This window comes from Canis lupus, chromosome 21 (genome assembly GCF_003254725.2).
Source record: "Canis lupus dingo isolate Sandy chromosome 21, ASM325472v2, whole genome shotgun sequence".
NCBI lineage: Eukaryota > Metazoa > Chordata > Mammalia > Carnivora > Canidae > Canis > Canis lupus.
In genome coordinates this window covers 38,409,031-38,433,579 of record NC_064263.1, presented here as the reverse complement: position 1 = coordinate 38,433,579, position 24,549 = coordinate 38,409,031, and the positions used below count along the sequence as shown (strand labels likewise).

At 41.0% G+C, this 24,549-nt stretch overlaps 1 protein-coding gene and 1 long non-coding RNA gene across 2 annotated transcripts in view; one reads left to right on the top strand and one right to left on the bottom strand.

Moving 5' to 3' along the window:
* Positions 1–24,549, bottom strand: part of CALCB (calcitonin related polypeptide beta) — a 243,126-nt gene that overhangs the window by 5,530 nt on the left and 213,047 nt on the right. The window lies entirely within an intron of this gene.
* On the top strand, positions 317–12,311 carry LOC125753244 (uncharacterized). Its single transcript, XR_007404579.1, has 2 exons — positions 317–1,940; positions 11,535–12,311. It is a non-coding gene; the product is annotated as an uncharacterized LOC125753244 (long non-coding RNA).

The window sequence follows — 24,549 nt, the reverse complement described above, 5'->3', positions numbered from 1 at the left end:
CCCCACGTTGAGCCAGGCCCCTCCCTGCAGCGCGGGCTCGGTTTACACAGCTGTCCCGTGCGTGCGTCGGGCTTGTTTGCCAAGGCTGGGAGCGCCCGCGCTCGGATTTCTACCTGTGCGCCCCGCGGCCCGGCCCGCTCCCCCGACGGGCTCCCCTGCCGCGCAACACGCACGACCGAGGGCCTTGCACGCGCGCCTCTCCCGGCTGCGGGCGGCCCGCGGGGCACGGCGGCGCGCACGTCTGGACCCCAGGCCTGGGCTGCGGAGCCCGCGCTTTGCCGCAACCCACGCGCCTCCACGCGCCGTTCGCCAAGGAGCGCGCGCGGGCAACGACCCCAACCGCCCTCGCCCCAAATCCGAGGGCAACCCCGCGAGTGTCCGCTCTAGGGCACGGCACGCGGAGCACACGCAGGGGTGCACATTGTTCCCCGAGCGGGGCGCACGCACCAGCCTGCCGCTGTCTAAGGAGAGCCGGGTTCTCGGAGTCCCCGCGGCGGGGGAGGCTGCCGGGTGGGGGCGGAGGAAGAGGTGAAGACGTGTACCTGCCCCACCTGCGGCCTTCCTTGGGGTGAGGCTGCGCCCCCAAACGCGCCCTGCGGCCCCCGACCTCGGGAGGACTGATCGCGTCGCGCCGGGGGCCAGATCCCACCGCTGCTTACCGCGTCCGCAGCCCCGAAGGGCGCTCAGGGGCGGCCTGCGGGGCCCTCCCTCCGGGTCGTGTTTCCAATTGCACCTGCACAGTTGAAACTTCAGGCAACACCCGCAAAGAACCCTGACCGTCTTGCCGGGCCTGCCTGCTACCCTGGCAGGCAGAGCGCACAGTGGCTGCGGGAGCCAGAGTCGCCCCAAACTCCGGGACGCTGCGCGGCACCTGCAAAGTAGCCCAGGGCTCCAGCGGACTGGGCAGGGCAGGGTCCTTCCTCCCAAAGCCCTGCAAATACGAGAGACTTCTGTGACCCTCTTCTCGCATCCTGGCAGGAGTGGAAAGGCCCAGCTGGGAGGCACCACCGGACTAGCGACTCTGCCGTCTACACTGCCTGTTCCCGGTCCACTGCCACTGTCTCTGAGGTCTGGCAAAGCGTGTAGCCTGCTCCAGCAGCTCAGGGTTGCTCCATTCTCCCCCGAGCACTGGGGACCGAAGGGAGGAAGGAAGAGCGGAAAAGAAGATCCGGAAGGCCCCAGACCCTAGAGTCCCAAGCCTCCTAGCCTTGACCAAGTTGGTGGCGCGCTGAGCCTGGGAGGGAGGCAGGTGGGGAGCGTTGGAGAAGTCAGCTTGGGGTCTGGCCTCCCAGAAGGCCCAAAAAGATCAATTTGGGGGAAACTTTGAATCCTTGGAGTTGATGACTGCAGAGGGCGAGGACTTTTTCTAAAGTGTTGGGACCAGCTGTGCTGCCATCAAACAGAGCAGCATCCCCAGCTGTGCCCTCTGCTCCCGACACGAGGGCGCTATGAGTTGCCCAGGAAGAGAGGCCACCCTGGGTGAAGTCTGCGGAAGCTCCCCTCAAGGCCTCTGAGCCTCGGCTCCCGGCACTCTGTCAAGCAAGAGTGTGCACCCCACCCACAGGCAGATCTTAACACCAAAAATACCTGGATCCGGGCTTTGAATGTCTCCTTGCGTGCTCCAATAGGACCGGCTGTTGTAGCTGTAACCCCCCAGAATTATTTGGCAGGGTCCTCTTCCTCCTGTCCTCGCACAGTGGCTGGCCCACAGTAGGTGTGCAGCAAATGTTCAGTGGAAGGGCAGATAGCCAGAGGATGAATGAGTGAAGAATTCCATGGGTTCATTACAGTCAGAGTCAGCAGTAAATTCGCAGCCAAGTTGAACTAAATAGACCCAATTTAGATCCATTAGATTGCAAAACCGATCCCTGATCCAAAGATGCACCTCTTTATTGAATAGAAGGAATCAGTGTCCTGGTGAAAACTTTCTGGAATCTAATGTGAGTGGAAGTACTGAGGACTTCTCTTCCGAAGTACACTGGCTGGAAAAGCAGTTTTCCTCACTCCATCCTTGTATTAGTGAGTGAATGGAAGAAAAAGTCAATACAATAACTTGCTTTCTAAATTGAGAAAATTACATTTTGATTTCCCTGGAACTGTTCTGAGCTCCGAGGCATCCCCAATCAACTAGCTACCATGAAGATTTACAAAGAATAGTTTCCCAGGAATATCTTGTGCTTTTAAATCATCTCAAGTATTTTGATGCTCAGCTTAACTATTTTATGTAATTATTTAACTTTTGAAGCTGCCCAGTCTTAAACAATTTTAGAGAGAAAGAGATCCTATGTACTAAACTTTTTGAAGCTTATTTTTATTTACTTTAACTTACTCTCTGTTTTCTTTATAAATTTCCTAGGAGAAATATTCCTTAGGGGAAAGTTTTATTCATGCAACAAATACTTATCTGAGGACCTACTGCGTGCCAGAAATCCTTTTTGGCACTAGCAATTCATGGTGAACAAAGCAAAAACCCCTGCCCTCCTGATGCTTGTATTAAAATGATGTATTTAACAGAAATCTTTGTATATTACCCTTTACCCAAATAAAACACATCCCTACCCTACTCACATCCTCTCAGTGTGGTAATGCCATATATTTGTTTGTCAGGAGAATATTCAGAGCTTCTATTATCAAACCATTTAAATATTATTTATATCCAGCTGAGCTACAGAGTGTACTTTGATTACATTTCCTTGTTCATTTGTTTTACGTCTAATAATTCCCTCACTTTTCATTTGTCTTTTTTCTGCCCATCCTTGTTTATTCCTTTTCCTCAATCCTATTTGTTCTTCATTCTTGGTTTCTTCTCTCACTTTGGTGGAGCACATTCACCATTGTATGATAGATTTTCTGGAAACGGAATTCGAGGTTGGGAATTATTTTCACTCTGATTTTGAAAATATTCTCCATTGCTTTCTATTTCCAGTGTAGAAACCCATTTACTATCTATCTATCATCTATTTATTTATTATTATTTATTATTTTTTATAGGCACTCTCAGTCTCAGAATCTTCTCACTAGTGTTTAAAATTCATGATGATGTGCCTTGGCATAGGCTATTTTTATTTATTGTTTTATTTATTGTTATGAGTACTGAGAGAAAACTTATAACCTGAAATTTCATGTCCTTCATTTCAGGGAAATTTTCTTGCTTTATTTCTTTGATAATAACCCCACCCCCTGTGCCTTTGGCTAACATTCTAAGAGAGTTTTGTTTTGTTTGTTTTTTTTTTTTTTTTCAAATTTACCTTGTTTTTAAATCCTCTTGACCATGTTTTTAATTTTCAAGAGCTTTTTTGTTTTTATTCTGTGAATGTTACTTTTTACATCATCTTCTTTTTTTATTTAATGGATACATCTTCTCGTTGTTCTCTGAAATGGTTAATATAGGATTCATTTTTCACTAGGGGAAATATCCCTTAGGGGATATTTCTCCTAGGAAATGTGTAAAGAAAAGAGAGTAAGTTAAAATTTGTTTTGTTACTCTCACATGAGAGGCTATCCTCACACCTCTAGATTCCCTTGACTGCTTATTTATATTTAAGAGGAAGGTAATAAACTGCTCTTTGGAATATGGGAATGGCAGAGTTTTCCATCAGTGGGCTTGAATATAAAGTGATTAGATGGAAAGCAACCTCCCCATTTTATTAGAGGGACCCTAAACTATGAGTAGATATAAGATTTTTCCCCTGTCTTTTCATTTGCCCTAAGAGTCCTCCAATCTCCTGTATGGGTCAGTGGGATGGGGATTGAGGTAGAGTGTAAGCCAATGAGTAGGGAAGGAGGCTGAGAGTTTTGCCATTCATTACTGTAATCCACTAATCTTTTCTAGATCCCAAGAGGGATAGTCATCTAACTGCATAGGATATAGAAAGAAATCTTGAGTCTAAGTACTCCTCTTAAAGGCTTGCAATCACTCCAATTTTTTTTTAATGATTTTATTTATTTATTCATGATAGACACACAGAGACACACAGGCAGAGGGAGAAGCAGGCTCCAAGCAGGGAGGTCTCCAGGATCACACCCAGGGCTGAAGGCGGCGCTAAACCACTGAGCCACCAGGGCTGCCCACAATCACTCCAATTTTTAGCCCATCCTGTATCTCCACCAACAGAGGCAACCAACTGGTTAAAGCCCTGAATTTGTCCTGGGTCCTTGCTTTTTGATAGATTTCCCTGCCCTTCTAGAATTTATACTAGAAATTCGTGTCTTTACAATGCTTCCTCTTCTCCTAAACCAGTTAAGAATGGAAGATGGGAGATAACAGTCTTTGCCGAGCCCTCAAATTAGACCCAATTCACTGGGCAATTGACCTCGGCTGATTCCCACTCCCCATCACAGGCCACCTGCCTGGAAGCTTTTTCCCCAAACCGCAGAGAAATTGAGATGCCAACATTTAACCCACAGAAGTCCCTTCCAGAGAATATTTTTAGAGTTGTCTGTCCCTGCCAGAGAATGAGCAAAGCATGGTGGCCCAGACCCAAGCTGGTCACTCTGAGAGATGGACAGACACAGTGAATGACGTCAAGGAATTACTCAGGTTGGGTTCCTCTGAGATGATTAAAATTCTCTCTTGGCTCAGACCCACAGGACCAAAATTGACTCTCTCCTCCTTGTCTGAGAGCATTGTTCTACACTCCAAAGGAAGTAAAAAAAAAAAAAAAAAAAAAAAAAAAAAAAAATCCTTAAAACTGTATTGCAAAACTAATCAGAGTAAAATCTCCTGCATTCAACATTCTCAGAAAAATGAGAATTTTAGTAAATTCCCAGGTAACTGAAACATACTTTAAATGGAAAACACACCTTTCTAAAAGGCATTTTGGATAGAAACCCCTTTTAATGCATACATTCTCCTCTTAACCTTCTCTGGATGACTCACAGCCATCATCCCTGGGTGCTGCATCCTGGGTATGGGCGTGAGTTAGCTGGGTTGTTTACCGCCCTGACCCCAAATGCTGTGCTTTTTAACCCTTGGCGCACCATTTTTAGTTATTCTATATTCATCTTAACATTTAATTATTCATATTCAGTTGCATATGAAGTCCTCTCAGTCAAGATCTCAGGAACATGCTTTTGACTTTTGATGGTTTCTCTGTCCCTAGCCCCAGGCCCAGTCTACCTGAATTTTCACCTGCTAAATTCAATGCCATCAGAAAGCAAAAGAAGTGTGCTCAGTAGAACTGGATGGAGCAAATCAAAAGGAAGATTAAGGGAAAGACCTGAGTATCTATCTTATGAGTAATGCTAAAGAACTCTAATGCAGCTTCCTATCCTTTCTGGTCCTGGGCTATGTCCTATATAGAGAATGTTCCTGAGGAAGTGAGTGTTCCTATGATGTTAAAGAAATATGAGATAGGCCATAGGTCTCGCATAATAGTGCTGTCCAATAGAACTTTCCACAGTAATGGAAATGATCCATATCTGTGCCGTCCAATACAAGAGCCACTAGCCACATGTGGCTCTTGAGCTCTTCAAATATAGCTAGTGTCAACTGAAGGACTGAATTTTTAATTTAATTTAGTTTTAGTTAATTTAAATATAAACAGTCACATTTAGCTGGAGGCTACTGTATGGGACATCTCAGTCTACAGAATAGAGTAGTGGTTAAATACATAGATTCTGGAGCCAGACCGCCTATTGTTCAAATTCTGACTCTCACATTTATTAGCTGTTAGACCACAGACAAACCTCTCAAACTTTCTGTCATCCTCCTTTATAAAATTGGGATAATAACACTGCCTATTTCATAGGGTTGCTGTGAGGATTAAATAGGTAATTAATATAAAGTGCTTAGAATAGTGTATCACAAACTAGAAAGTGCTATATGTATGCTAACTGTTGTCTTATATTGGGTTTCTCCAGAAACATAACCCAAGACAAAAATTTGAGTACAAAGCACTTATTTGAGAGTTATGTCAGTAAGGGAACAGGGAAGTGAGACAGGGAAGGGAAGATAACCATTACAGAGTATAGTATTAAGCAGATTACAGCTGCGGGCAACTGGAACTTTATCCTGCTTGAGACTTTCTAGAACACTGTAGAAAGAAAGCCTAGAATTGTCCCATCCAACAAATGATAAGCTATCTATTCACCAACTCCAGCCCATCATCAGTCGAGGGGTGCTTCCCGGAGTGCAAGCTCCCAGCACATCTAGCCAGTGCTGGATGGCCAAGCTTCTGGCCCAGGCAGAGAGTCAGAAGGGCTTGCAGTAGAAAGCTATCAGTGTACATGGAACTGGTAAGCGCTGGTGGGGCATGAAGACAGTCTGCTATAGTTGTATTAATATTATAAAGAGTCTGCCACTGCTTAACGACCCTCCCTAGAAACAGACAGGAACAGGTTTCTCATCCATATTATGTTGTAAAAGATTAGCAAACAGGTTGTCATATGCTGGCGTCACCCCCACCCATCTGATTCTTAAGGTCTTTGCTCAGAGTATCTAGAAAGCCCTTTGGCAGCCCCCAAGTCCTAGAGCCGGTTAACTTCAGTGCCCCTCTCATCAGTAGATAAAGACACAGAAAGATCAGTGCTCTCTATTCTCTCGAAGTAATAAATCAAACCCATAGAGAAGGCTGCCCATTCAAAGGATAATATAAAGGACATGTTACAGAGACTTATTAATGCTGGATAAAGGCCAGCAGGAGGAGTGGGGAGGGTGCGGGTGGGGGGTTCTCAATCATGATTTATTAGTTTTCATAAATCGATTTTTTATTTCCTGTTGAACAGACCTTATTTTCTCAAACCTCACATCTTAGAAATTTCCTTGGCCAGGATATTATTGGAGAATTTCTTCTGGTTATTGTTGAAGATAATTATATCGGGTGGGGTTTTTGTTTCAGTTTTTTGTTTTTTGTTTTTTGTATATAGGTGTTTTCAGCTCTCAACCTCAGTGGGTTAAAATTAAATCTTCATCCTCACTCCTGAGAGGATGGAGGGCTATGAGACATGATAGAATGACTCTCAGCAATAATGTGAATTGGTAACATTTGACATTGTATTCATCGGGGCGCTTAGTGTCATATAACAGAATCCTCTAAGCTGATTTAAACAGGACAGTATTTATTACAGGGCACTGGGTAGCTTACAGAATTTTTTAAAAGGCCAAAGAATCAGGTCTAGATGCCACACAGTCAGGAGAAACCAACCACGCTATGGAAATGTTCTAGTAGAAAGTTCATTGCCCTTCACCTATAGCAGTTTTGCCTCTAGGCAGCTACTCTGTGAATGCCCCCGAATATCCAGGCCCCTCTTATACTGCCAATATCTTAACATGCTCACTCTTGACTTCCAAGTATCCATGAATGTCTGCGAATCCATGAATGATTGTCAAAATCTAAATTTTGTGGAACTCTAGCTGCAAGAGAACCTAAGAGGAAACGTTTTTAATTTTCTCACCTCTAAAGGAAAGCTTGCAGGAAGAGATTTAGATGGTAATTGAGTAAGCCACATTCAGCTTCACTTGGTTGTCTAATAATCTTCTCTAAAAAGGAATTTTATGGGGTTTTTTTCTATCCAAATCTATTTCTCCCCCACTTTTACCCAAATAGTAAGTGGCAGCACCAATAGTTTATTCAGCTAAAAATTTAGGTATTATCTTTAATTCCTCCTTTCCCTTCATCAATATCCAGTCCATCAGTAAGTCCTATTAATTCTACTCTCCACAACCCAAACACATCCCAAACCCATCCAATTCCCTCCTTCTCCACTAGTGTCTTAGTCTTTTTGAGCTACTATGACAAAATAACACAGATTAGGTGGCTTATAAACCATAGAAATTTATTTCTCATGGTTCTAGAAGTCCAGGATGAAGGTGTTAACATGATCAGAGAATAGTCCTCTTCTGGGTTGCAGGCTTTTTGTGGCAGAAGGGGCAGGGGAGCTCTCTGAGGTCTCTTTTCCATGAGCATTAATCTCATTTATGAGGGATCATTACCTAACTGCTTCCCAAAGGCCCCATCTCATAACACCATTACACTGAGTATTGGGGTTTCAACATACGGACTTTGAGAGGAACAAAAATTCAGACCATAGCAACTAGGGACCCTAGTCCAACCCACCATCATTTCTTGCCTATAAAATCCCAGTAGTCTCTGAACTAGTCTCCTGGATGTGACTGCTGCCTCTGTAATCCTTTCTCCACATAACTCTTACAGTGATCCTTTAAAGCATAGACTGTATTGAGTCATTCCTGTTCTTACAACTCTCCAGTATAATTAGGATAAAAATTTAAATAATTTATATTTTTTTAAAGATTTTATTTATTTATTCATGAGAGACACATAGAGAGAGAGGCAGACATAGGCAGAGACATAGGCAGAGGGAGAAGAAGTCTCCACGCAGGGAGCCCGATGTGGGACTGAATCCCGGGACTCCAGGATCAAGCCCTGAACCCAAGGCAGACGCCCAACCACTGAGCCACCCAGGCGTCCCTTAAATACTTTAATATAGCTTTAAAAAAAATTTTTTTTATTCATGAGACACACAGAGACACAGGCAGAGGGAGAAGCAGGCTCCATGCAGGGAGCCTAATGCAAAACTTGATCCCAGGACTCTGGGATCATGCCCTGAGCTGAAGGCAGATGCTCAGTCATTGAGCCATCCAGCTGCCCCTCTAATATAGCTCTTAAGAGAGGTGTGATCTACCTCCTATCTGTCTCTCCAGTATCCTCTGATGGCAATATCCCCTCACCCAGCTGTCCACATTGGCTTTTTGAAAAGTCCTAGAGATAACAAACCAAGACCTTCCTCACCCCTGGGCTTTGCATTTGCTACTAGTTCCTTTGCCTTGCTACTAGTTCCTGTGCCTTGTAAAGCCTGTCTTATCTTCCCCTTCTATGACAATGGCCCCACCTAACACACATACCCCTACCACTCTTTTGATGGCTGGCTCCTTATCACTCCTTAATTTTCAACTCAAAAATCAAACATCTTCTACTTAAAAGACTTCACTTGACCCCCATCTAAAGAAGCCCCTGCAATCTCTTTATGATATGAATCTGTTTTTTTAATACCTCCTTTACAGAGCTTATCCCTCTTGGATATTATATCTGAAATGTACTTACTTGTATATTATTTGTCTTCTTTCATTGGAATGTTAGCTCCTTGAGAGAAGCCTTCTTAAATATCTTGTTTACCACTGTATCTCCAGTATCTGGAAGTGTCCAGCACAAAGTTGGCTTAAGAAACATCTGAAGGATCATGAAGCATATGAATGCTGACTCTGTAAAACTTAGCAGTGTGCTAAGGGCTATACTTAGATCATTTTACATAATCCTTGTGTATTAGTCTGTTCTCCAGAGAAACAGAAACAATGGTATATGCATATATATATATATATATATAGTAAATACATATAAATATATATAGTATAGTAAATATATAAATATATATAGTGTAGTAAATATATATACATATACATATATACTAAATATTTATAAATATGTATATACACATACATATATATTTATTTACTATACGGAATTGGCTCCCATGATTATGGAATCTGAGTAGTCAAGATCTATGTTCAGTAAGCTAGAGACCCAGGAGAGTAGATAGTATAGTTCTAGTCTAAATCCAAGTCTGAAAGGCAGGAAAAGACCAATGTCTTTTCCAGCTCAAAAATTGCCAGATGGAGGTAAAGAATTCTTTTTTACTCAGTCTTTTATTATATTCAGGCTTCAATGGATAAGATGAGGCCCACCCACACTGGGGAGGGCAATCTGCTTTACTCAGTCCTCCAATTCAAATATTAATCTCATCCAGGAACACCCCCACAGACACATCAGAAATAATGTGTGATAAATTTCTGGGTGCCCTGTGGTCCAATCAAGATGACTCATAAAACTAACTATCAACTTCGCAAAAACTCTTTGAGAAAATCAAGTATAGAGAAGTTAAATAGTAGCCCAATGTCACATCAAAGAAGCTTAAGAGTAGGACTTAAGCATAGACAGTCTGATTCCAGACCCCACACTTTAAATATTTATATTTATTTTCCTCTCTCATAGCAATTGTAGATATTTATGTAGAAGTAGAATGCTCCTAATAAATGGTGTCCTGTGCTCCACCAATTCAAATAGATATGCAAAGTAGAGAAAATTCTAGGCAGACCCAACTATCTCTCCAGGCACCCAGACATAATTATTTTAGAAGGCTCTTGGAGGAGCAAATTCACTCCTTTATAGATCGTCACATTCCTTTGGTCATCTCTTTTCATCTCTTCAGTATTTCTGAAGTCCATGGCAGCACCCTGCAACTTTTCAGAGGGAGCCTCTCTCTTCAGAGAGAGAGCCCCATCTTTTCTGAGTTGACTACTTCTCCTAGGAGGGTGGATTGTGTGCATCAGAGATGATGTCCATTTTCCAGAATTGAATGAATAAATGAACTACCAGGTATAGGAGTCAGAACTTACCAAAAGTCTTGACCCAAAGGCAACAAATGTGGTACTCCAATTAAAACCAGGTTCTAATCCTGAGAAGGTAAAAATGCTGTGCAAATTTCTGTCCAGAAATGGCCAATGTTCAGAACAGTGCCTGGCATACCATAGTTATTCAACACATTTGTTAAAATGAAAAATAGTGGTATAACAACTTTTTTTTGCTTGTTTGTTAATTTGTTTATTCATGATCACCATTTCACCATTGCTTTGTTGGATTATTGATGTGTTTGGATATCCAACTTTATGATCTGGACTTAGGAAAAACTGCATTGTTCTGTACAATAGCAGGATTAAAAATATAAAGTTCCCTTAGGGCAGTCTGGAAAAGGTGTGTGAAAGAGAAATAGGAGACAACTGAAGCTTCAGACCTCACAGGGGTAAAGAGCTGCTAGTGAGAAACATTTCTTGGTGGTTAGGGAATGAAATGAAAGTAAAAAAAAAAAATGAAAACAAAATCTCTAATATGAAAAATTCATTTATTTATCTGGCAAATGGTGATGTGACTTCTCCCTTTACCCCCATATCTTTAATAAAATTGATTATATTTTTTTCTGGTTTGCTGAACTAGATATTCTTGAGGAAATCAAGGAAGAGTTTGCGTTTTATCTCAGACTCCATATGCAGAAGAAACAAAAGATGGTACACATAAAAACTGAAACTTAGAGATTACGAGGCATGAAATCAGGGTTTGAGCTGACTCTATCTTATAAGGGGGATGGAAGGGGTTGGTAGAGTTCAGCTTACATCTGGGGCTATAGTAGTATCAGGGCAGTCTTCAATGAAGAAATTTCTCAAGGTTATTCCCTTCCATTTGGTAGAAATGGGAGTCATCTCCCATCCTTCTCTCCTGTGAGATCCAACAGGAGTTGTTCACTGAAAAATCTTCATGCCATTGCATCAACCCCCTTGAACTCACCATGCCTGCCCCTAGCTCAGCTATGACTCACAAGTACCTTGTTGCAAAAGATATCCAGTAGAGGGCAAGGCTTTTACCTTACCTTCCTTATTAAGAGCTTCAATGTTCTCATGTGTCATTCGATAATTGAGATTGTCAATTAGTGGTCTCATTCCTGGTCCTCATCTTCCTCTCTTTCAGCTAAACTCAACCTTCAGCTCACACAATGGAAGTCAACAAAAATGAGGTAACAGCTTTCTATGTGAGTCACTCTGGGTGACACTGTGTTCAGAGAGCACTGTGGGGCAAGTAGACAGAGTCCTCCAGGCAAGTGTTTCAGCCATCCAAGAACTGGCATACAGCCCAAGAAACACTCTTACCTGATGACGGACTGGTGGGATGAGTCCTGGAGGAAATAGTTCCCAACAGCCAGAAAGAGTCTCTTGGCTCATGCACAGCAATGCTCTTCTCGATTAAAAATGTTGTCATCATTCACACTGCAATGTAAAATCCTTTTACACCATGCTCACATTTTTGTAGGCTTCCATCTACTCTGCATATTAAAGACAGGACCCTTCCATGAAAAGGTGACATCTCTAAGATACAGTTCTGCCCGAATAGCCCCTAAATAATGGACAGAAAATGGTTTGAGACCTTCAAAGGGCAAATACAAGGAGGGAGATTTCTATGAGCTATTTCTCTTTGCTGAGCACTCAGAGGAAAATTACAAATGGTTGGAAGAAGGCTTTGTTTTTTAAAAGACTTTTAGTTATTCCCGAGAAATCCCTCCACTTATTCCCGGAGAGAGGTCATCTCTTAGATGCTGTCAGTCAGACAAAGATGAGCAGTGCAGGAGAGGTGCAGAGAGATTTCCAACTAATGCAGCCAGAGGAAAACTGCCAAAGAAGCAGGACTCCTTAGGATAAGTAAATTGAAGGATATTTGGGGGATAAAAATAAAGCCTTTTTGAAAATGAAAGATGGAAGGATGTTGTATATACAAATTGCCCCGTACATCAAATTCTGAACAGCAACGTCGCCATGGCTGGCGGTGCAGAGCAATGACGCAAGTAAAGATCTTCTCAGCGATGCTTAGTGGGCCTTTCTTCCAAAGGTATCTATCCTGTTTCTCATTCTCATAGGATTTGCAATATGCTGCTCATAAAGATTTCACTTTGGTCATAATCTCAGTGGCTCCAGGTTGAGAACTTTGCGGTATGAACTTCTCTATAAAGACTGGGAAAATACAACCTAAATACAGACACTGGCAGGGAGAGGTAGGTTGTCTAGCCTAGTCAGAGAGAACACTGTCTCAGAGCTTTAATTCCAGAAGTAATCAGCACTGACTATCAGATTTCACTGGTGAAATGAGTGAACTGAGCTCAGTGAGTGCTCAGTTAAGGGATGGGACCACTCAAGATCTGAAATATTCAAGTCACAGAGTATGGATACACCCCAACACCCAACCAGAAAATTGGTGGGACTGGAACCAACCTCCCCCACCCCCGTGAAAGTAAAGCTGAAAATCAGAGTATCAATGCTGTGTCCTCATGATGGAGTAGACAGCTAGACCGCTAATCAGTAAGGATCAACATAGGGATTCATAAGAGAACTCAGGAGAGTACTAGCTTGGTACTAGAGGATCCTGAAACACTGGTTTCTAGTTATAACTATTAGCAAAGGAAAAAAAAAAAAAAAAGGTGGGTCTGCAGGGAGAGCATCTAAAAGGGCTCAAATGGGGGTTGAGCAGCTGACAAGTAGTTTGAAGACCATGACAATTCCAGGCCCTCTAAGGTGGTAGAACAGATACAACCAAGATATTGTCTGCCACAGTGAGACCAGTCCACCAGGGAGGACTCATAATTAAAATAGGCAAACAGGCAATAAAAGACACAGTGGTTTTGTTGCAATTCTTAACACAAGAACAAAACCCAAAAGACACAAAAGGACTAAACAGCTCATGATTGAATTTTAGAGCACTAAATAAGCACTAAGGGGTTTTTATGAGTTTTGTAAGTCTTGCCTACCATTCTCTGTTTCACCTCCAATCTCAACTATTCTGTCTACCAGAAATTCACCTTCCTGGGCTTGGCAAAGCAATGCGTGTATTCAGTACAGAACAGGTAGCTATTTCCCAACAGCAAAGTCCAAAGACAGCCTGACTTCATTATTTCTCAAGGCACACAGTTCCTTTAAAGTAGGACCACTTTTTTAAAAAAGATTTTATTTATTTATTCATGAGAAAAAGAGAGGCAGAGACATAGGCAGAAGGAGAAGCAGGCTCCCTGCAGGGAGCCCGATGCGGGACTCAATCCCAGGACCCTAGGATCATGACCTGAGCCAAAGGGAGATGCTCGACCGCTGAGCCACCCAGGTGCCCCAATAGGACCACTTATAATAACTTTAGTAATAGCAATGAAAAAACAACATTTATTTCACAATTTCACACATCTAAGCTAAGGACTAGCATTTATTATCCATGATAGATCTTCACAACAACCCTATGAGCTATGGCCCATTACTGATCCCATTTTACAGATGAGAAAATGGAGGCTCAGAAAGATTAAGCAATTTCCCCAAAGTCACATGGCCAGTAAGTGCATGTGACATATAAAGAAAATTGGCTCATCCACTACTCCTTCCAACATATTTCTGATATAACACCCAGTATCATAGAGGCTGGAAAATTAAAGACTACATTACCTAGACCCCCTTGAAACTGGGCTCCATGTGCAGCCTAGGTTCTCATAAGCAACATCTAGAAGGAGAAGTGACTGGGAAGGGCCTCCACACATGGAGATTGTGGTCTCTTCGTGTGTTTCTTCCACAGCAGCTGTGTGGGAAGTTCAGTTTCTGGTCCCCAATGTCGTAACAGCAACAGCCCCAGAACCAGTGGGACTCCCCTAAAATAGTCCCGTGATGTGCTTGAGTGTTTCTCCAAGCTGTTGTGTTCTTAGCTGTATAGAAACCAATGTGGTTCATCGGGCTCTCCAAAGTTTCTCTAAGCTATGGAATCTCCACTCACAAACACTTTCTGCTTAAGTAGGGAAGAGTGAGTGTTGTCATGTACAACTAAAACCCTCAGTAATCACTGTGAGAGCTAGGATTCAAACCCAGGCTCATCTGACTTGGAGCCCAACACTTAACCTGAGTTTTCCTGAGAGACAAGGACAATCTTAACTGTAGGAAATTCTATCAAGCAGCATTCAACTTGACTTTCTTGAATCACTTAAGTCTCTGAACTATCAAATGCTCCACATCCAGCTAGCTGTACATATTCCTCCTTCACATATCAGATGTCCCTCCACAAGGAAGCCTTCACGGTGTCCCTCTTGTTATTTAACTCAAAGGCACTCTGGAAGTTTCCATACCCCAGCGTTCACCTATGTGGCTGTTCATTTCATTAGCGATAACGTCTACTGAGGTGTAAGGTCCAGGAGGGCAGAGTCCAGGCACATCTTACTCCCCTCAGTATTCCTAGCACTTATCATAATCTCTGGCACAAAGTGGACACTCAATAAATATGTACCAAGTTCTCCCAACCCCCCAATGGAAAAATAAATCAATATATAAATATGAAAGGTGGTGGGTGTGTTAATTAACTAGATGCAGGAATCCCTTCACAATGTTCTATGTATATGAAACCCTCATGCTGTACACTTTAAATAACCAACAGTTATATTTGTCAGTTATACTTCAATGAAGCTGAAAAATACAAATGAGATAGATAGATAGATAGATAGATAGATAGATAGATAGATAGATAGATGATAGATAGATATTGAATAAATTAGTTGCAGAAACAACTCCCACATGGTGGCTCATAGCTGAGGGCATTTGCCAGGCACTGAAGGGGAAGTTATCTGAATCCCTGTGTCCTCTATTGCCTACATTTGTTGCTGATAAACTCTGCATCAGGGATGGAACTTTGGGTAACTGCAGATAGGTAAGAATTCTCAGTAATAGGTAAGATATCAAGATTACCAAGAAGTCAGTGGTTTGGAGGATCAGTCTAAGTCATAGAACATGGAATAGAGATTCCTAACCTGGTTAGTGAAACAAGAAAGGACTAGAAAGAGTCTGCAATTCTCACAATTCTAGTTAAGGGCTTAGCTAACGCCCTAATGAGAAAGTATTTGTAGTTGGCCCCTGCAAGAGTACCTAAGTAGTATTTATAACATAGGACAATATTGGAAATATACATAATATATATTCTTTACAATATAAAGTACATATGGCATATATCATAAAGCAGATGTATGTAATAAACATGTAAGTAAACTCTCAATAGCTTCTGTGCTCATATAGTTCATCCTTGCCAAATAAAAATGTGTTGTTTTTATTAACAAAATATTTCTGAAGACCTTTCAAATTGTTGTTAATGAGTAATATCTGAATGAGGCAGAACTAGCTAGTTGTCTAATTGAGTAGCCTAAGCAAGCATCCCCTTCCATATCCATATCCTCACCTCTAAAAGAACAGTGAAGATCTTTATTTAATATGAGTTATTGCAGATGATTAGGACTGTTTAAACCATCCCAATGGCTGATTATTTTTGTTTTATTGATCTATGAATTCTCAGAGGATATAACTTAAATATCTGTGTGTGAGTTGAATTTCATAAAATGATAGTTCAAGCACTGGATATATTGACTGAGAGAACTAATTCATCAATGCTGGCAAGAAATCTTAGTATCTTAATTAGTTGCAATATAGGATTCCCTGGCTTTAAAAAAAAAAAAAGAAAAAAAAAAAGAAAGAAAGAACAAAAAACCTTCTCCTGTTTCCAAATGCCAATCAATATATTTCTACTGCTTCTTGGGTTCCTTCTTATCTTCTACCCTCCCCCATTCCCTATTCTTCCCTACAAAGTAAACATTAAATGTACCAATTAAACATATAATCTGAGCTAGTGGCTTTTCCTGCTTATTTTAAATCCAGAAATAAACAGCTCTACAATTTTCTAAAAGGGCATAAAAATTATTTTATGTTAAGAAACATGGCTTAAATTCCTGTATGTTCAAAGAAAAAAGTAATAAACTTGTTCAAAAAAGGATAAAAAAACTAGTCAGTAGGTTGAGATTTAAGTTATAGGAATGAACCAGTTAATTAAATGTCCAAAACACTGGGATTTTCCTTTCATTTACTTGCCTAATATGTACACTTTGTGAAACACCGATTCCATAAACCAGTGAGGTAATTTGTCCACGGGGCCCATCAGTTACTGGAGATGGCTTCAAAAGAACTATGAGGCTTCTAAAGCCAAATTGCACAGAGCCTTTTATGTGGCAGGCACTTTGCTAGGTGCCCTAGAGAAAGCAAGAAGTATAAATGTTTTACAAGAATTCATGGCTGGAAATGTATTCTTAATTACTCCTGTGCAATTTTCCAGTCAGATAAGAATCTAGTGGGGTAAGGTCTGGGGCAAATAGCTATTTTCTGAATGCACCTACACTAGACCCTTTAGGCATTACCCCAGATTCTTAGGACCACACCTACTTTGCACTGCTTATGCCCACTTCCACCCCCAACCAAGCATGCTTCACAATTCCCGTGGTCACAAAGCACATCACTGAAGCTTCCTCTACCCTCCACCATGCACACACAGATCAAGTGGCCTCAGACATGGGACTGATTGGGAAAGAGGAACCAACAAAAGCTCTGTTTTCCCCAACAGCTCCCTGGAGAGGTGAGGCAGCATAATCCAGAAGTGCAGAGGAAGTCAGGCCTCCTGGAATGGGCTTAACCCGTAGAAGACAAGACAGGGGGGAGCTCATAAATTTACCAACGTTTCCCTCTTCTTCTCCTACCCCTGTCCAATGCCCACACCATAGATGGTTTGAAAGGTGCAGTAAAAGCTTATTTGGCCTCTCTGAAGACATCCTATGAGGCTGAGTAGTTAAAAGGTTTGTTATCCACAAGATGGTGGCCCAACTCAGTAACACATCCCTTGGGTTTGCTCTCCCTCTTGCCCCTGCCTCACTTCTCCTTTTCCCTCACTTTAACTTTCTTGAGATCAAACTCTCCTCTAAAATATTAGGATGCAGGGATGCCTGGGTGGCTCAGTTGGTTAAACATCTGCCTTCAGCTCGGGTCATGATCTCAGGGTCCTGGGATGCAGCCCTATATAGGACTCCCTGCTCAGTGGGGAATCTGCTTCTCTCTCTCTGCCTCTCCCTCTCTGCTCCTTCCCTTCCCCATGCTAGCTAGCATGTGCGTACTGTCTCTCAAATAACTAAATAAAATCTTTAAAAAATAAAATAAAAAGTTAGGATGCAAATTTTTGCCTCAGATCCTGTTTTCTAGGAAACTCATGCTAGGACAGTCCCTGCGGCCTTGGGAAAACAAACCTCACAACAGGATTTGGCGTTGGATTGATCTGAGGGCAACAGGGACCTGTGGAGGCAGTAAGCAGAGTGGCAACGACCCCAGGCATATAGACAATCACAATTACTGATCCTTTTTTGCACCTGTAGTTAACTGGAAGGTGAAAACAGCAGGGGATCAACCTGTTTTAGGATCTAGAGAATACTCCATATACCCTCGAGGGGGCAGCTGTTTGTCCTTATGAAATTGAGACATACTATGGATATGAGTTTGCCTTACCCACTCAGCACCACTTTTCATGGACTTAAGAATGCCTGACCTATTGCTACTGGGTCCCACACAACATTCTCTGGAACAAAGATATCCATGTTAATTCAAAGAAAGCGCAACAATTGACTTGCCACATACCCATCTCCAGGAGTATCCAGTTTATGGAATGATAGAATAGCCTGTTAAAGGTTCAGATAAGGCACCATTTCAGGGCGATGTTTGCCAGGGTGGTGCTTTCCTCCGGGAAACAATATATGCATTAGACCAACACTTTACATGTTGTGCTTTGTCCTCTCACCATCACTCCCACTGACCTACCTGTAGAATTTGTGCTTCCTGTCTCTGCAACCTTAGGCTCTTCTGTGGATTACATGAAAACCTGATAAACAAAAAATAGATATTTGGAATGTCAGAAGGACCACAGGTTAAATTAAAAAAAAAAAATTAAAACCAAACCCTGAAGTATGCTGATCAATTGACATCTAGCTGGAAAGAAATTTGTAGTTATATGTCTAAGGTTGCGTGAGCATTTGGATCAATGACTTGAATATATCTATTAAAAAACTTGCTCAACAGAAATGCATAAGTATTTGAAGGAGGCTCTAACGTCCACAGGGATGGGAATTTATCACCAGATAACAGATTCTGTTAGCACCAGCATGAACTTTAGCTTGACATTTTGGGGAAAGTATAGTGAGCAACCTGAGATCTCAGTCTTTCGCCAATATGTTTATATTTAAGGATATGCTGGGCACTCTAACTTTTGTTCATTTGGAAAATGTATTATTAAATTCTCTTTTTTGCATTTCAAATACATCACTATTCCATTATTTAAGGAACTATTTTTGTAGAGTTATTTTAAACCAATAATACATAGAACCCCATTGATATCTCTACTTAGAGAAAATTTATGGATGCTTTACCTATAAATCCCTAGAATATCTGAAAGATGGTCTCTAGCAAGAGTCTTAAGGAAAAAATACATAAATCTATTAACAAAGGAGAACCAGTTAAGTTGTTTAAAATAAAGGAGAATTTGAAAAGTGTTGCTAGTAAACATTCACTAATGAAATATTCATAGAGACAGCTGTTCTAAGGACAAAGGTCTCTTTAAAGTTAAAGGATTATATGAATGCATGCAGTTCTATGGAACTTGTACTCTGAAGAACTACAGAAACCATTATCTTCAGCAAGATTCTGTTAACAGAATAGCAAAAAAATCCAAAAAGATCCAGCAAAAAGATTGAATCAAAAACGTCTACATTAAATGGGCTAGTGGCCCGAGGGCTCCCAGGATGTCTAATCTTCAATATAATGAATAAAAACTGCCTTCTGCTTATTTTACCTCAAAGTTCCCAGCCAGAGTCTTCTCCTAAAACATGGTTTCTAAAGTTCAGGTGCTAAAAAAATAAAATAAAATAAAATAAAAAATAATAATAAAGTTCAGGTGCTAACTGTGCTTGAAGAGACAGGCCCTGTTGGGTTCAGTGTTGTATGTAACTCTATTGTACATAACCTTCCACTCAAAGGAGGAATACACAACTCTATTCAAACTTTCTTAAAGCTTCTAAAAACCTTCACAGATTCTTGTTATGAAATGTGTCCCCATAAAATTAAGCTTCCATGCAGACTTTTTGGGTAGATGGAATGTTGCATATAAATAAATGATGAAAGATCCTGAATATACAATTCTGTTTTATGTCCTGCAGCATTCTGGCACAGTTACCATGTATGCTGCCGAATATTCTATTCATAGGGTAGAGCTGTTCTGTGGGTGTGGCCAGGGAGATAACCTGCCGTGTATATGAAGATGACACAGTAGCTGGCAGGTGGCAACTGACATGCCCATCCAGATGTGGCAAGTGAGAAGACATAAGAGACATGGATATACCGGCTGGCAATTCAAGCAAGGTCTCACTGCCGTCAGTGTCTTGGTGCACTCTCCATATCCAAGTTCTCATTCTAAGCTTTGAAGTGTAGAAACTCAATTTTTTTTTTTCACTGCACTCAGAGTGGACCAGGCTTGGGAAATTGACCACCATCCCCACCACCACCACCACCACCATGAATTTAACTTGCCAAAGGTTGGTGAATATAATTTACAATGACTTTCTCTTTCCAAGGACCAAAATTTATTTTCTAGAGATTGAGCACCCTCATTAAGCTGAGGAACTAAATTATCAGGATCTTCCTTAAGAGAAAAAATTGAGGTGTAAGAAATTTGATGGCCAGCAGGGATATTTCATTTCGTCACTGGCAAAGCCTGGTAAGATCCTGCCCCACAACAAAAGCTACTTCCTTAATCAGAATCTTCTGCTAGCTATGGTCATTTTACCCCTTTTAGTGCTGAACCAATAGTGACAAATTCTTATGTTCCAGTTTTCCTTTTTATAGACTTTACATAAGATAATCCTACAAAACACAACATCAAACAGATTGTGGGACTTATGTTTACCTATGCAAGTATTTATTTTTTGTAAATATTTATTTATTGCAAATATTGTTTCCTTCCCCCGAAAAACAGGCTAATACTATCAGTCAAAATTACAATATTTGGTGATGACTGAAGTGGTGATTGAGTGATAGGGTAAATTCTAAAATAATTATCTGGGTGAGAACAGGTTTTTAAATTGTTTAGGTGGGTTGAGGAAAGGAGAAAGATAACAATGAGATAATCAAATGGGAGATTTTTCGTTTTATTTTTAAGATTTTATTTATTTTGAGAGAGAGATCACAAGCAAGGGGAAGGGAGAGAAGCAGACTCCCTGCTAAGCAGGGAGCCTAATGTAGGGTTCAATCCTAGGACCCTGAGATCATGAGCGGAACTGGAGGCAGATGCTTAACCAACTGTGCCACTCAGGTGTCTTGATAATCAATTAGTTTAGCAGTGGAGGGGTAAATAGTCAGATTCAAGAAGTTATGTGTCATAGATCAATGGAACAGAATAGAGAATCCAGAAGTGGACCCTCAACTTTATGGTCAACTAATATTCGACAAAGCAGGAAAGACTATCCACTGGAAAAAAGACAGTCTCTTCAATAAATGTGCTGGGAAAATTGGACAGTCACGTGCAGAAGAATGAAACTAGACCATTTTCTTACACCATACACAAAGATAAACTCAAAATGACAAGATTCCATCAAAATCCTAGAGGAGAACACAGGCAACACCCTTTTTGAACTTGGCCACAGCAACTTCTTGCAAGATACATCCATGAAGGCAAGAGAAACAAAAGCAAAAATGAATTATTGGGACTTCATCAAGATAAGAAGCTTCTGCACAGCAAAAGAAACAGTCAACAAAACTAAAAGACAGCCTACAGAATGGGAGAAGATATTTGCAAATGATCAATCAGATAAAGGGCTAGTATCCAAGATCTATAAAGAACTTACTAAACTCAACAGCAAAGAAACAAACAATCCAATCACGAAATGGGCAAAAGACATGAACAGAAATTTCTCAGAGGAAGACAGACATGGTCAACAAGCACATGAGAAAATGCTCCACATCATTTGCCATCAGGGAAATACAAATCAAAACCACAATGAAATCCCACCTCACACCAGTGAGAATGGGGAAAATTAACAAGGCAGGAAACAACAAATGTTGGAGAGGATGTGGAGAAAGGGGAACCCTCTTGCACTGTTGGTGGGAATGTGAACTGGTGCAGCCACTCTAGAAAACCATGTGGAGGTTCCTCAAAGAGTTAAAAATAAATCTGCCCTATGACTCAGCAATTGCCCTGCTGGGGATTTACCCCAAAGATACAGATGCAGTGAAATGCCAGGACACCTGCACCCCAATGTTTATAGTAGCAATGTCCACAATAGCCAAACTGTGGAAGGAGCCTCGGTGTCCATCAAAAGATGAATGGATAAAGAAGATGTGGTCTATGTATACAATGGAATATTCCTCAGCCATTAGAAACGACAAATACCCTCCATTTGCTTCAACATGGATGGACCTGGAGGGTATTATACTGAGTGAAATAAGTCCATCGGAAAAGGACAAACATTATATGGTCTCATTCATTTGGGGAATATAAAAATTAGTGAAAGGGAATAAAGGGAAAGGAGAGAAAATGAGTGAAAATATCAGTGAGGGTGACAGAACATGAGAGACACCTAACTCTGGGAAATGAACAAGGGATAGTAGAAGGGGAGGTTGGCAGGGGGTTGGGGTGACTGGGTGAGGGCCCTGAGGGGGCTCTTGGCGGGTTGAGCACTGGGTGTTATGCTATATGTTGGCAAATTGAACTCCAATAAAAATAAATAAATAAAAAATAAATAAAATAAAATATTTTATGTGTTGCCCAAAAAAAAGAAGTTATGTGTCTTTTATATTTGTAGCCATATTTTCCCATATCTTTGACATTCAAAAATATGAAGACTGAATGTTTGTGTCCCCCTCAAATTCATATGTTGAAGCCTTAAGCTCCAATACAACAGACAGTATTTGGAGGTGGGGCCTTAGGGAAGTAATTAGTTTGGGATAAGGTCATAAGGGTAGGGCCCCTCTCATGGGATTAGTGTCCTTAAGAAAAGAAAAACTGGTCATACCTCCCCATACACGAAGAAAAGGTCATGTGAGCACTCAGCAAGAGGGTGGCTGCTCCAAGTCGAGAGAAGAGGCATCAGAATGAAACCTACCTTGCCAGCCTCTTCATCTTGGACTTCATAGCCTCCAGGACTGTGAGAAACAAATGTCTATTACTTAAGCCACTCAGTCTATGGTACTTTGCTATGGCGACCTGAACAGACTAAGACAAATGCCATTTGCAATAAGATCACACACATTGTTACATCCACCTTCCCAGAGTGATTTTGGAAGTATTCTTTGCTGGCCCATTTGGAACAAGCAAATCAATTCTTAACTACTATACCTTGGCATGGTGAGTTGGGAGAGGGTAAGGCTTAAATCCACCAATAAGTTTCTTTAATGGCATCTTGGAAATCTTCCAAGAAGAAGCATAAATACCCTGGGTTCATTTATAGGTCATAATTTGTAATTTGTCTCCAGGGTTTTTAAAAAGAAGTATGTATTTATATTCAGATTGATGGCCCATCATCTTTAACCCTGATTAAATAGGTTTGGGGCAATGTACAGGCTAGTAAAATTCCTGTGGTGGATATATTTCCTGAAAGCCTCTTTGAGCTTCCTACTCTCAGGGGCATCAGGTAGTAAATCACTGGCTCTATGGAAATTCATCAAAAGACCAGACTATAGTCCGGTCCACAGATAGATCTATGGAAATCTGTGCCACAGCTGAAATGAGATTATTGTTCTTATGGTCCAATGATAGACTTTGTCCATGCTTGTTTCCTAAAATATGCTGAGCACTTGACAAAGTTCTTTACCTACTGTAATGCTCCAAAGCCTCTGCAGTAGGTATGATCATATCTACTTTATAGCTTGGACTATCCAGGCTAAAAGACATTAATAAATTTCCATAAAATTCCATATATATATATATATATAGTAGATGGTAATTCCAAGAAGAGAGCTCTTATCCTTCAATTCTGTCTCTCTTTTTACCAAATACAAGTGCTTCTTAAATCAACCAAAGGTTTAAAACATTATAGAAGTACTCAATTGGATGTGTACTCAAAAGGATCCGTTAAATCCAAGAGTTAACCCAGCACTGCTAATTAACAGAAAAATCTTCCCAGAAAATTAGCTTCTCCTCCCACCTATTCATCTGGAACTGCTTGGAAAGACCCCTATAAAAAAAAAAAGTGGAAGATATTTTAGTGGGAAAGCCAGTGCCCAGGAAAACCCAACAAATAGAGCTAGAAAGAGTTGCTTGAGCCATCTTTAAAATCTTGAATATGCAATTGATCTGAGAAAGAGACTGCTACCAATTTTTTAAAAATTCCTAGAACTTTCTTTTTTGTTGTTGTTTTGTTTTATTTTGTTTTTGAAAATTCCTTAAGTTTTCTAAGTTATTCCAAAGCTCTCAACATGGTATAACATATGGTATAACACATGCTGTTGACATCCTTTTTGGAAATTTGGAAATTGCAGTTGCTGATTTTCTTCATGCCCCTCAATGATTCAGCTCTCAAGAATCCCTTCATTTTATCCCATCCTCATATCAACAGAAGTCTCACATGATGCTTATTTGGGGCACTTTTTCAAACATTTTGGAGAAACATTTTGGCCTATAGACAATTCATGGGGAAACTGTTAAGGATAAACCAATAAATGAAAGACTAACATGTTTAAACTCTTTATTGCTGTGTAACATTCATTCATATAAATTTATAAATCTAACAATTAAATTAGACCTAAATACATACCATTTCTCTTCTCTTTTCTCTAGCTCCCTTCCACATTCCCTCCTCTCTTCCCCCACTAACTTGTCCCTCTCCACAATAAGAAGTCAGCTTCTAGATTCTCAAAGAGTAATATATCAAATATAAAAGAAACTTCACAAGACAGGCCAACACAAAAAATGAAGCTTTTTAACACAAATTAATACCCTTGTAAGCCCAACTACACAAGGTCTGACTTTAATTTCCCACCTTGGTTTTCATTTATATATATTTCATTTATAATTTCACCCTGTAACTCGTGCTTTACAGACTCTTTATCTGTTAATGACATCCATCCCTGTTTTC